The sequence below is a fragment of the Bactrocera dorsalis genome, chromosome 3 (assembly GCF_023373825.1).
Source record: "Bactrocera dorsalis isolate Fly_Bdor chromosome 3, ASM2337382v1, whole genome shotgun sequence".
Classification (NCBI taxonomy): domain Eukaryota; kingdom Metazoa; phylum Arthropoda; class Insecta; order Diptera; family Tephritidae; genus Bactrocera; species Bactrocera dorsalis.
Window position 1 is genome coordinate 45,111,639 of NC_064305.1, and position 11,487 is coordinate 45,123,125.

Sequence of the window (11,487 nt, forward strand, 5' to 3'; positions counted from 1 at the left end):
CGTGTTTAAAGTTTCTGAGTCAGAGTTCTTGCTGGATTGTGGACGGAATATTTTACGTTGCCTCGAAAATAATGAGACAGCTCTTTACAATTCATGGCATAGTGGAAGGTGAAACATTCCCCCTCTTGTTTTGGCTTATGAGCCGCAAGTCCAAAAAACTATACGAGGTTTTATTTGAAGAATTGTTCCGAATCGCATCCGAGTACGGCGAAAATCTTCAACCAGAAACAATTATCAGCGATTTTGAAGTTGGACTGATATCGGCGCTAAGAAATTCTTTCCCGGGCATTAATTTGCGTGGCTGATTTTTCCACTTCAGTCAAATAATCTGGAGAAAAGTTCAAAAAGAAAGGTTTATGATTGTCTGCATTTAATATATGTATCTGCGTAATCTTCATTTACTTTCATTGCTTTTAGACTGGTTAAAAAATATGGAAATTATGAGAATTTTTCGTTGCAAGTTCGAATGCTGAAAAGCCTAGCTTTTGTTCCTCCCGATGAAATCTCGAAATACTACAACAGTCTTTATAGTATTTTAGATGATTATGACATGCTGAGACTCGCAAACTGGCTTGAAAGGAACTACATTGGTAAATTTGATGCACCACCAAAACATCAGCCGACATTTTGGTCAGTGCATAGGAATGTAGAAACGAGTGAGTTTCCTAGAACTCAAAATAGTTCCTCTTCCAAGCCTCTAGGCATCGACGACTTAATGTCATGGTAGGGGAAAAAAATTGCGGTATTTATCAACTTATAGCTAACTTGAATGCAGAGATGATTTATGTGAAATCGCAAATATCAAGAGTAGAAAACGGAGAAGTTTTTCCAAAAAAGTTAAGATCAATTAGATCTAACAAACAAATTAAAAGAATAATAAAAAAAGAGTAATTATTGGAAAAGTATCTTTTTTTAAAAGCATAGCAAAAAATATTTGTTTTTAATCTAATTATATGTATACGTACTACTTTTTCGTACTTGAAATACTCATTTTTTATTTTTTGCATACATATGTACTTATCGTTTGAATTAATATTGAAGTCTTTTGTTTGTTGTATTGTTATTTTGGACTTAAAATTCTCATTTATTTTTCTTTGTATAAATATCGCTTAAGTTAATATTGGAGTTTATAAATCTTTTGCTTTTCTTAAATACTAATTGTTTTTATTGATAAGATTTACGACTATTTAATAGCAACTCACTTGGCACATGAAATTATCAAATAAAAAACAGACTTTAGTCAATACACCATTTTTCCAATACAGAATTTTGTCAATACAGAATTTTGTCAATACAGAATTTTTTTAATACAGAATTTTGTCAGTGCGGAATTTTGCTTTTACAGAACTTTGTAAATACTTAATTTTGTAAATGCAGAATTTTGTCACTACATAATTTCGCGACGTTAGTTTTCAGAATTTTGTACGAAAAGAATTTCGATATACAGCTTTTTGTAGGGATCCCTTAGTATTCCTCTGAGATTGAACGAATAAATATCGTTGGGCTTTTTTGCTATTTTTTTTTTTATGCTTAAACTTAAATGGTTCATCTTGAATGGAATATTTTAACCATGTCGAGCCGGATTCGTGATTGGCCTTTATTGGCGAATAAGAGATTGGTGTCAAAATTGGGTGAATAGAGTGTGATAACTGCCTTTACGCTGTGGAATGTAATACCCATTATGGAATTCATAGGTCGGTCAGTATAGATGTTTTCCTAAGCGTAAAAGACTTACTGTACTTGTGAATTTCTGCGAAACTAATACATAGCTTACATGGTAAGAAGTTGAAATATATGCATGGTGCAAAGTTATGTCATATATGTGTATATGATAGTTTCATATTGCTGTGGTAAAGCAGCAAAATACGAGCTGTGCCCAAAAAATAAGGTGACATTTGAATTTAAACTGCGCGCGTCAAAGGATTTGGAGAATTATTTTTTTTAGGTTGCTCGTACTGTCAGTCACATTTATGTCAAATTTCATGTCAAAATATTCATTATTGTTTGAGATACGTGTCGTTTTGTGAGCTGCTAAAAGTGAGTTTTTCGTTTTTTGTGGTGTCGAAATTTGTTGAGCAAAAAATTTGCATTAAATTTTGTTTACGGAATCATTTTTCTGCTGCGAATACGTTGAGGATGGTGCAGAAAGCCTTTGGTGATGAGGCTATGTCTAAAAAAATGTTTACAAGTGGTATAGTGAGTTCCTAGCCGGCCGTGAACGTGTCGAAGACGAAGAGCGTCCAGGGCGACCATCAACCTCAACCGACGAAGCTCACTTTCAACAAATCAAAGATGTGGTGTTGAAAAACCGTCGATTAACAATTAGAGACCTTGCTGATGAAGTTGATATATGGAAGGGCTCAGCCAATACCATTTTTAGGGATGTTTTGGGCCTCTAGCGCGTCAAATCTCGACTGGTACCGAAAACATTGAATTTTTTGGAAAAAAGGCGTCGCGTTGAAGTGTGTGAAACGATGCTTTCCGATTACCAGGGTGTCATGAAACGCATTATAACTGGCGATGAAACTTGGATCTATGCTTATGACCCCGAAAAAAATCGTGCCAAAAGAGAGCTGAGACCAAAAAAATCGCGCCAAAGTCGCTCAAAAATCAAGGTCATGTTGACTGTTTTCTTCGATTATCGTGGTGTTGTGCACTATGAATTCCTTCCAACCGGTCAAACGGTCAACAGGGAATATTATTTGAACGTTATGCGTCGTTTGCGTGACGCTATCCGCCTAAAAAAGCCGGAATTGTGGAAAGACAATTATTGGTTTTTACACCACGATAATGCACCATCCCATACTGCCCTCGTAGTTCGTGATCATTTCGCCAAAAACTCAACTCATATCGTTCCGCAACCACCGTATTCACCTGATCTGGCGTCGTGCGACTTCTGGCTGTTCACCAAGCTCAAAAGACCGCTCCGGGGACACCTTTTTTATACGATAGAGGAGGTTCAAGCCACAGCGAAGACGGAACTGAAGGCCTTCCCGGAAAGTGACTACAACCAGTGTTTCGAAGATTGGAAAATCCGTTGGCATAAATGCATTGCATCGGGAGGGGATTACTTTGAAGGGAATGAAATTGATTTGGAAGAATAAATAAAGAATTTTCAAAATAAATACAATGACTTTATTTTTTGGGCACAGTATATATGTACATATATTTTTTTATTTTTTTTTTTATTCAATCCTGAAAAAGGCAGTTTGTGACAAGACGTTCATATAAAGAGTTAAAGGTTTCATTTAAATATTTCATTGACGTTTATTGATATAAAAATAAAAGTTGGTTTTTTGTGAGGTGATTTTGAAAACGATACGCAGGAGCAAGTGAAAGTTCGTGCTGAAAAGCTGGATGGTTTATAGATGCACATGAGGAGCAGTTAGAACGGAGCACTACACATGCCGGTGCGTATGATGGCATTTTAGTTTTAATGGAGCTGTGCTATTTTACAGCAGAAACCCTGTTGTCTACTTAATGGAGCTGTGCTATTTTACAGCAGAAACCCTGTTGTCTACTTAAGCCAAGGAACTAACCCCACCGCCGACTCTACCAACCTATGACGGTACAAGTAAATAAGTATTATCAAAAACATGATTTAAAAAATACGTAGGGTAATTTTGATGGCATATTAACGATTTGGCCTGGGTTTCGTGATCGGTTTTCTGTTGCTATACATGAAAATAATAAGGTTTCATCAGCTTTTAAATTTGCTGGTGGTAGAGCTGCACAAAAGCTAGTTGAATGGCAGCTTACTGATGGTAATTATATAGAAGCTCGGGATCGACTCAATCAGTTATATGACTGCAAGTATCCGATTTGCCATGAAAACTTACGATAGTTCCATTCATTTGCCAATTATAGGAGTGGTACCGCGAGCTCATGAGCTTCAGCGAACGTCCAATGTAACACATGAAATGTTGCGACAACTACGAGCACACAGAATCCCGATCGATGCATGGAATATAATTACTGTTCATATGTTGCATGAAAAGTTAGATCCAGATACGAGTAGTCAGTGGAAAATACAACGAGATATGGAGCCTCTCACAGCCAAAATGATCGAAGCACATATGATAAACATGAACGTACAAGAAGAGATAATTTCCATGTATTGCCTGTGGTAGTGACCATCCTCTATGGGTGTTTGATGAGTTTATAGCATTAAATTTGAGATCTCCTGAGAACTTTGTGCGAAGAAACAATATGTGTTGTTGCATGAAAGGAAAGATCCAAATACGAGTAAGCAGTGGGAACTACAAGGAGATATAGAGACTCTCACAGCCACGTAATGTTAGAATTCTTGGACCGCCCAAGGTAAGTTTCAATAATGATCGAAGCACATATGATAAACGTGAACGTACAAGAATAGATAATTTCCATGTATTGTCTCTATGATCATTCTCAATGGTTGGAAGCAAACAATAAGATTTTCGGACCAGGTCGAGCACTACTAGACTGTGGTGCACAACCAAACTTTATAGCCGCTAGTCTCGTTGAAAAATATCAGTTGCCGATCTTACTAACATCACGGAGTTAGTCGACGTACGGTACTGAAGATAAGCCCGTGGTTTGAATCAAATGGGTACATTGAGGAAGAATTTTGGATTCTACCAAAATAAAACAATTGGCAATCAATGTCACCAAGTAGTGATTTTACGTTGAAACCAACATCAGTAAAAGCTGCCATACCAGTTGCTGATCCACAATATATGGAACTGGGTATTGTGCAAGTGGTACTCAATGTGAAGACTTTTGCAAGGATTTTAATTACGGTGCATTCACCCAAAAAGATACAAAGCAGTATCGAAACAAGGTGTCTTACTTCTGTTGCACAAGCATTAAAGAATTGAGTGAGTTGAGATTTTGCCAACTTGATACAGTAGGTTCGTCTTCTAAAAGATCTGAAGAATAAGAAAAAGTAGATTTGTTGTTTCAATTCCATTGAGGGAAAATATTGGTGACATTGGAAGCTAAAGATAAATAGCATTGCGACTATTTATGGGTTTAGAGAGATATAAAGAAACAATATATTGACTTTATGGAGAACATGACTAATGCTGCAAACCCTGAAGAAATAGTGTATCACATACCGCATCTTTGCGTCATATAGAAATTTTGGGTAGTTTTTTGATGATAGCTGCCGTACAGATAGAGACATTTTTCTTAATGAAAGGCAGGTGCTTAGTGAAAAGTTTCAGTGTGATCTAGCGGATATTGTTCACCATAGATACCATATTCGTACACAACTCAACTCACCACACTCTTACACCAAACCACTTAACAAAAAGGAAAGGAAAGGAAAGGCAAATACTTTTTGCATTAGAAACGTGCCCAAATACTTTGAGCATTTGTTTTAAAAGTGCGAGCACTGTTGAAGTAAACGCGTCAAGTATTTAAATTAACAGTGGAACACTTTTGATCGAAATACGGGGCACTGTTGTAGCAAATACTTATACATTTATGTTAACAGTAGAAGTATTTGAGATTAACAGTAATTGCTCTTGATTCAATGTCATCGTATTTGTTTTATTGTTGTGTTTGTCAAAAAAATCGTACAACTTTTTTGCCGTCATTTAAAGTATACAATTTTGTAGGTACGGATTTGAGATCGATTTTTTTTAAATAATATGCGTTATTGGTACCTAAAACTTCGTGAGACTGAAATTTTTCCAAAAAAGAAGTTTTGCATTCCTGACAAATCAAAAAAATTTCATTATGTAAATCAAAAAATATTTTTAAAATAAGCAGTATTGTATTCTTTGATTTAACATAGTAATTCTTTTCATACAGTACCCCTTTGTATCTCATACTTAAAACTTCATTTCCGATTGTAAATTTGGTACATAAATTCTAATAAAATTCAAGTTTTGAAAGATCTATTGGTGAAAAATTTTTGCAATCCACAAGATCATTTTGGAAAAAACTATTTTCAAATAAATAAGAACAGAATTGGAAACAGTACTTAGTAGCTAAAGTAAGGGGAATAAATAACGATAGCTCAGTTGATGGTATGAACTCCTCACTCATAGTGTAAACTAAAATGCACAAAAATTGTTTTTAAACGCATATTTTTGTTGAAATAAATGTATATATAAACCATGACATACCTGCAGAGTAGGCTTTTCGCAAATGTCGTCTTTTATATAAAAAAAATCACTGTGGAAGTCCCTTTTAAACAGCCTCCGTAAGCAGCGGGCGATGCGGCAGGCATACTAATGCAAATGCAAACTATGTAAGCTCCTTTTGCGCAGCTTCACTAAACGCGAAATGTCTTGAAGTAATCACTTTCATTTAAATTAATACTTTCAGCACATATATTTACCTATAAAACCCAAATTAAAGTATTTGCGCACGCAACACGTGTTTCTGTTAGAATGATCGATGGAAAAATCCAGACCATGACGACTTTGTAAAAATTAATGACAAATTGGACGAACTAGTAGTAAATAGAAACAAACAATATACAACAAATTCAGAAATTTTTAAAATAATAACAGAATTAACTTACACAGTAAATAATATTAAAGGTGATACTACAAATAGGAAAATAAAAAGAAAACGAAATCAATATGTTATACATGAACTGCAAAATTTAATAAATGCAATAACTTTTGGTAAAATTGGATTTTTAAATCCAACAGTTTTACACTTTGCTGAAGTAAAAACATAACATGTTACCAACACGGTATAATGACCATAACGGATTTAATGGACATTTCTAAATTTAAAATAGCCCAAAAAGGAGACATAATTATAATTTATATAAAATACCCAAAAATAGAACTAACATGTAACTACTAAGATGCAAAAGCCATCGATCACTTAGATGGTAAGCTTATTATTGACCACAATATAATATACTGTAACAATAAATTTTTTAATATTCAGAATTGTAAAACAGAAATTTCAAAAACCTATTGTAAACTAAATAAAATAAGCACATGTTTGTCAGAAATTTTAAACAAAAAACAAGAAAAATGTAATAAATTAAAAGAAAAAAATTTGCAAATTGAGGAAATTCAATCAGGAGAGATATTTTAGTATCAGGAAAAAATATTGTAGATAATCAAACATTGAATTACACGTATTTAATAACATTTGAAAATTATAGTGTCATAAATAATCAAACTTATGAGAACATTGAAATAAAAATTTGGAATTCTTTTAAAAATAGCCATATTAATAATTTTGAAATTTTAGAATATATTGAAACAACTAATAAACTGTTAAAATTAGATAATATACATATTTTAGCAGAACAGGACAAGAAAATCACAGTCCATTCATTTTTTTGGTACATAATTTTAATCTTGGGAATATTTTTCATAACTTACTTAATACTGAAATTAAAAAAATCTCGCGAAATTCCCAAACCAATCGAAAATACGCAATTTCAAGAAATCACTTATAACGCTCTTTTGGATCAAATATATAAATTAACCCAAAATAATAGTGAATCGGGGACGATTCATTTTAGGAAGGGGGGAGTTAACGACAGCCTCCGCATAGCTACCTTACCTTAACTGTAAATAAAATTGAATCTTTGTACTTTTCAATTACACTGTCTCATTAATTAAAAATCTTAATTAATGTTTTGATTATTTAAGAATTCGATATGCTTATTCCGTTCTGAATCCAATAATCCATTCTTATCAAAACAATATCGCTCACAAGAAGGCATAACAATAACAATTGTAAAGAAAACAGAACGCTTAACGTTCTGCTGGAATATGCTGTAACAGCTAATGTTATAATTGTTCTGGATTCAATTAAGCTGATGCTTGCACTTCAGCTTTAGCTTTAAGATAATAAGCCCAAAATGTATATATAAAGGGTGATTTTTTAAGAGATTGATAACTTTTTTAAAAAAAAAAAACGCATAAAATTTGCAAAATCTCATCGGTTCTTTATTTGAAACGTTAGATTGGTTCATGACATTTACTTTTTGAAGATAATTTCATTTAAATGTTGACCGCGGCTGCGTCTTAGGTGGTCCATTCGGAAAGTCCAATTTTGGGCAACTTTTCGAGCATTTCGGCCGGAATAGCCCGAATTTCTTCGGAAATGTTGTCTTCCAAAGCTGGAATAGTTGCTGGCTTATTTCTGTAGACTTTAGACTTGACGTAGCCCCACAAAAAATAGTCTAAAGGCGTTAAATCGCATGATCTTGGTGGCCAACTTACGGGTCCATTTCTTGAGATGAATTGTTGTCCGAAGTTTTCCCTCAAAATGGCCATAGAATCGCGAGCTGTGTGGCATGTAGCGCCATCTTGTTGAAACCACATGTCAACCAAGTTCAGTTCTTCCATTTTTGGCAACAAAAAGCTTGTTAGCATCGAACGATAGCGATCGCCATTCACCGTAACGTTGCGTCCAACAGCATCTTTGAAAAAATACGGTCCAATGATTCCACCAGCGTACAAACCACACCAAACAGTGCATTTTTCGGGATGCATGGGCAGTTCTTGAACGGCTTCTGGTTGCTCTTCACCCCAAATGCGGCAATTTTGCTTATTTACGTAGCCATTCAACCAGAAATGAGCCTCATCGCTGAACAAAATTTGTCGCGAAACACATTTCGAACCGAACACTGATTTTGGTAATAAAATTCAATGATTTGCAAGCGTTGCTCGTTAGTAAGTCTATTCATGATGAAATGTCAAAGCATACTGAGCATCTTTCTCTTTGACACCATGTCTGAAATCCCACGTGATCTGTCAAATACTAATGCATGAAAATCCTAACCTCAAAAAAATCACCCGTTATTAGTATTTCAGAAACAATGATTTGATTTGTATGTGGCAATCCACGGGAACCACACGTGTTCTTATTTATCCGCGAGTTCGCGGATGTAAAATATACATATATATTTTTTAAAATTCCCTCGTCGCAGGAATTAATTATATTTATATTTCTTCATATTCTCTGCTTGGGCATACATACCACGTCATCATATGCCCAAAATACATGTATTTATTTCTCTTCACAGCGTGAATTCAGTGGTAGTGAGGTGAATCAGAGAACTTAAAGCATAGAGAAGGTGCAGGTTCGACAGCGAACATTTGTTAGATTTATAGTAAGGAATTTACCTCACAAGCACAGAATTCTCTTTGTGAAGCAAACATACATACACATGTAAATTAATTACATAAGTGCATAAGGAACATACCTGCATATTCCTCATTTCGGTTTTATCCGGTAATACCCCTTGTTCTTTGACAAATAAAATGATCTCTTCAACGAGTTCTCAATTGCACAAAACATAAGCATGTAAAAGCAAGTCCACGCTAGGGGAGTTAAGATGTAATATAAATGAATTAACATTGCGGTTCTTAATAATTAAATAAAGATATTAAAATTTACAATCAGGATAATTAATTAAAACATAAAGCCATACAAAAAAATTCTATCGCAAGTAAAAAGCGGTATTAATAAAACTAACATTTTTAGCAAGATAATTAAAAGAATATACAGTTTATTATACTTTACCGCTTCAAATACATAAATAAAAAATAAATAAATTTACACTGAGGGAAATTCAATTCGTTTTGTCAAAGATTTTAATATACAAAAAAAAAGATAAAAGTTGATATTAACCCCTTGACGTATCAATTAGCGCAGCGAAATTCGCTTCCAACTGTTCGCACACAACTTCACTAAACAAGTCACAAATGACTAACACGCTTGTTTTACAAATTTACAAAAAATAAAATAGTACGATTTAATTTTGATGCGGAACAAAATATATGGATAGTTACACAACTGATCTGCAGTAGATAATGCAACAATGTTTTTTGCTTATATTATTAGCAGAAAATAACGGAAAAATTTCAATTTTCTTTTCATCAAATATACACTTCTACACACCACGAGTCACTCGTGATATTCATGTTACGCACAGAAATTGTACCACGAGTCAGACTCGTGATAATCATGTTAGGCACAAAAATTGTAGCACGAGTCAGACTCGTGGAAATACGTCAAGGGATTAATCAAAATACACCTGCTGGAGCTTCATGCTCAAAACAGGTTGCTAAATTTATTTCAGTTTGACAGTTTAACAAGATACTGCATCAAACTAGAATCCACTGTTTCAAATTGTTTGTCGGTTCTATCGGCACAAAATATTCCCAAAGATTATTGGAACTGTATTCTGGTAAACATATGTACCGCAGCATTGCCAGAAAAAGCGTTACTTTTGTGGGAGCGATCGATCTCATCAAGAAGAAAATGCCCACTGTGGCAACATATGAAAGACTTTCTAACTATCCAATGTGAAATAGCTGAAAGGTTAGAGGAAAAATAGTCAGAACTAAAAATGTTAAACACGACCAAAATAGAAGCTTCAAAAAACTCAAGTTAGAGCAAAAACAATTTAGACAAAAGTTTTCACAAAACGTAATCGTTCATATCCGAACAGAAAAAGCATACGTAATGCGAACTATGTAAAAGAAAGCATAAATTTATATCTTGCGAGTAGTTTAAAAAACTAAAAATTAATAGAAAAAACAATTTCGTGAGATCAAAAAAATTATGTGCAAATTGTTTGTCACATGCACATACATATGAACATACAAAAATTATAAAAGCAAATTCAATTGTATATATTCTCACAAAAGACATCACTCAATGCTTCACTACAGCACATTTTGGAGCTCACCTTAAAATAGCGCATATAATAGTACAAAAATAACCACAAGTTTAGTTGCAATTCCCGAAACTTGCCAAGAATGCTGCTCAAAGGCATTAAAAATCTAAAAGCTACTCAGCGAATACCAAAATAAGCTACTAGTACCCACAGGAAAACTGTTCAAACTAAGAGCCTTAATAGACCAGGAATCACAACGGGAATGGGCGGATAATACAAAACTCAAATAAATTCCGTCCCATTATTTTAATTTCCCTCCAAGCGGATAATAGCCCTGCCAGACGGACAAAATTAATGCGCCTTAAGCAACGCTAATGCGCATAGAAATTTTGTGGTGACAGACGACAGACTTGTGCATTTAGACAGCTGATAGTGAAATTTGTTTATTTATTAAAAAAAAGTGAAATAAAAATTAATAAGATAAATTATTAATAGAAATTTTGGTATTTTATTTTATATTGAAATCAATATAAATTTAACGAAAAAATTTGTTTATTATTAACTACGTTAGACAGACGACAGCGCTAATAAGCATTAGCGGGCTTAATTTACATTTACTTGCGCATTTGACCCATGTTAATGCAAGTTTGTAATGTACAAGAATTTCGTGCATTTAGCTGAATTTACCAAATTTAAGAAGGCAACACTGCTCAAAAACGGCAGATTTCTGCTTGTTTAAATGAGTTAAGCATCCGCCTACTTTACCCGAAAAAACTGGCGCACCCTAATACGACCACACAATTCACCACAGCTGATGACACCACAACAGAACACCAAGACATCTCACTACAGCTGTACATCAACCCACTCATCAAAAGGGATAGAAAAAAAGG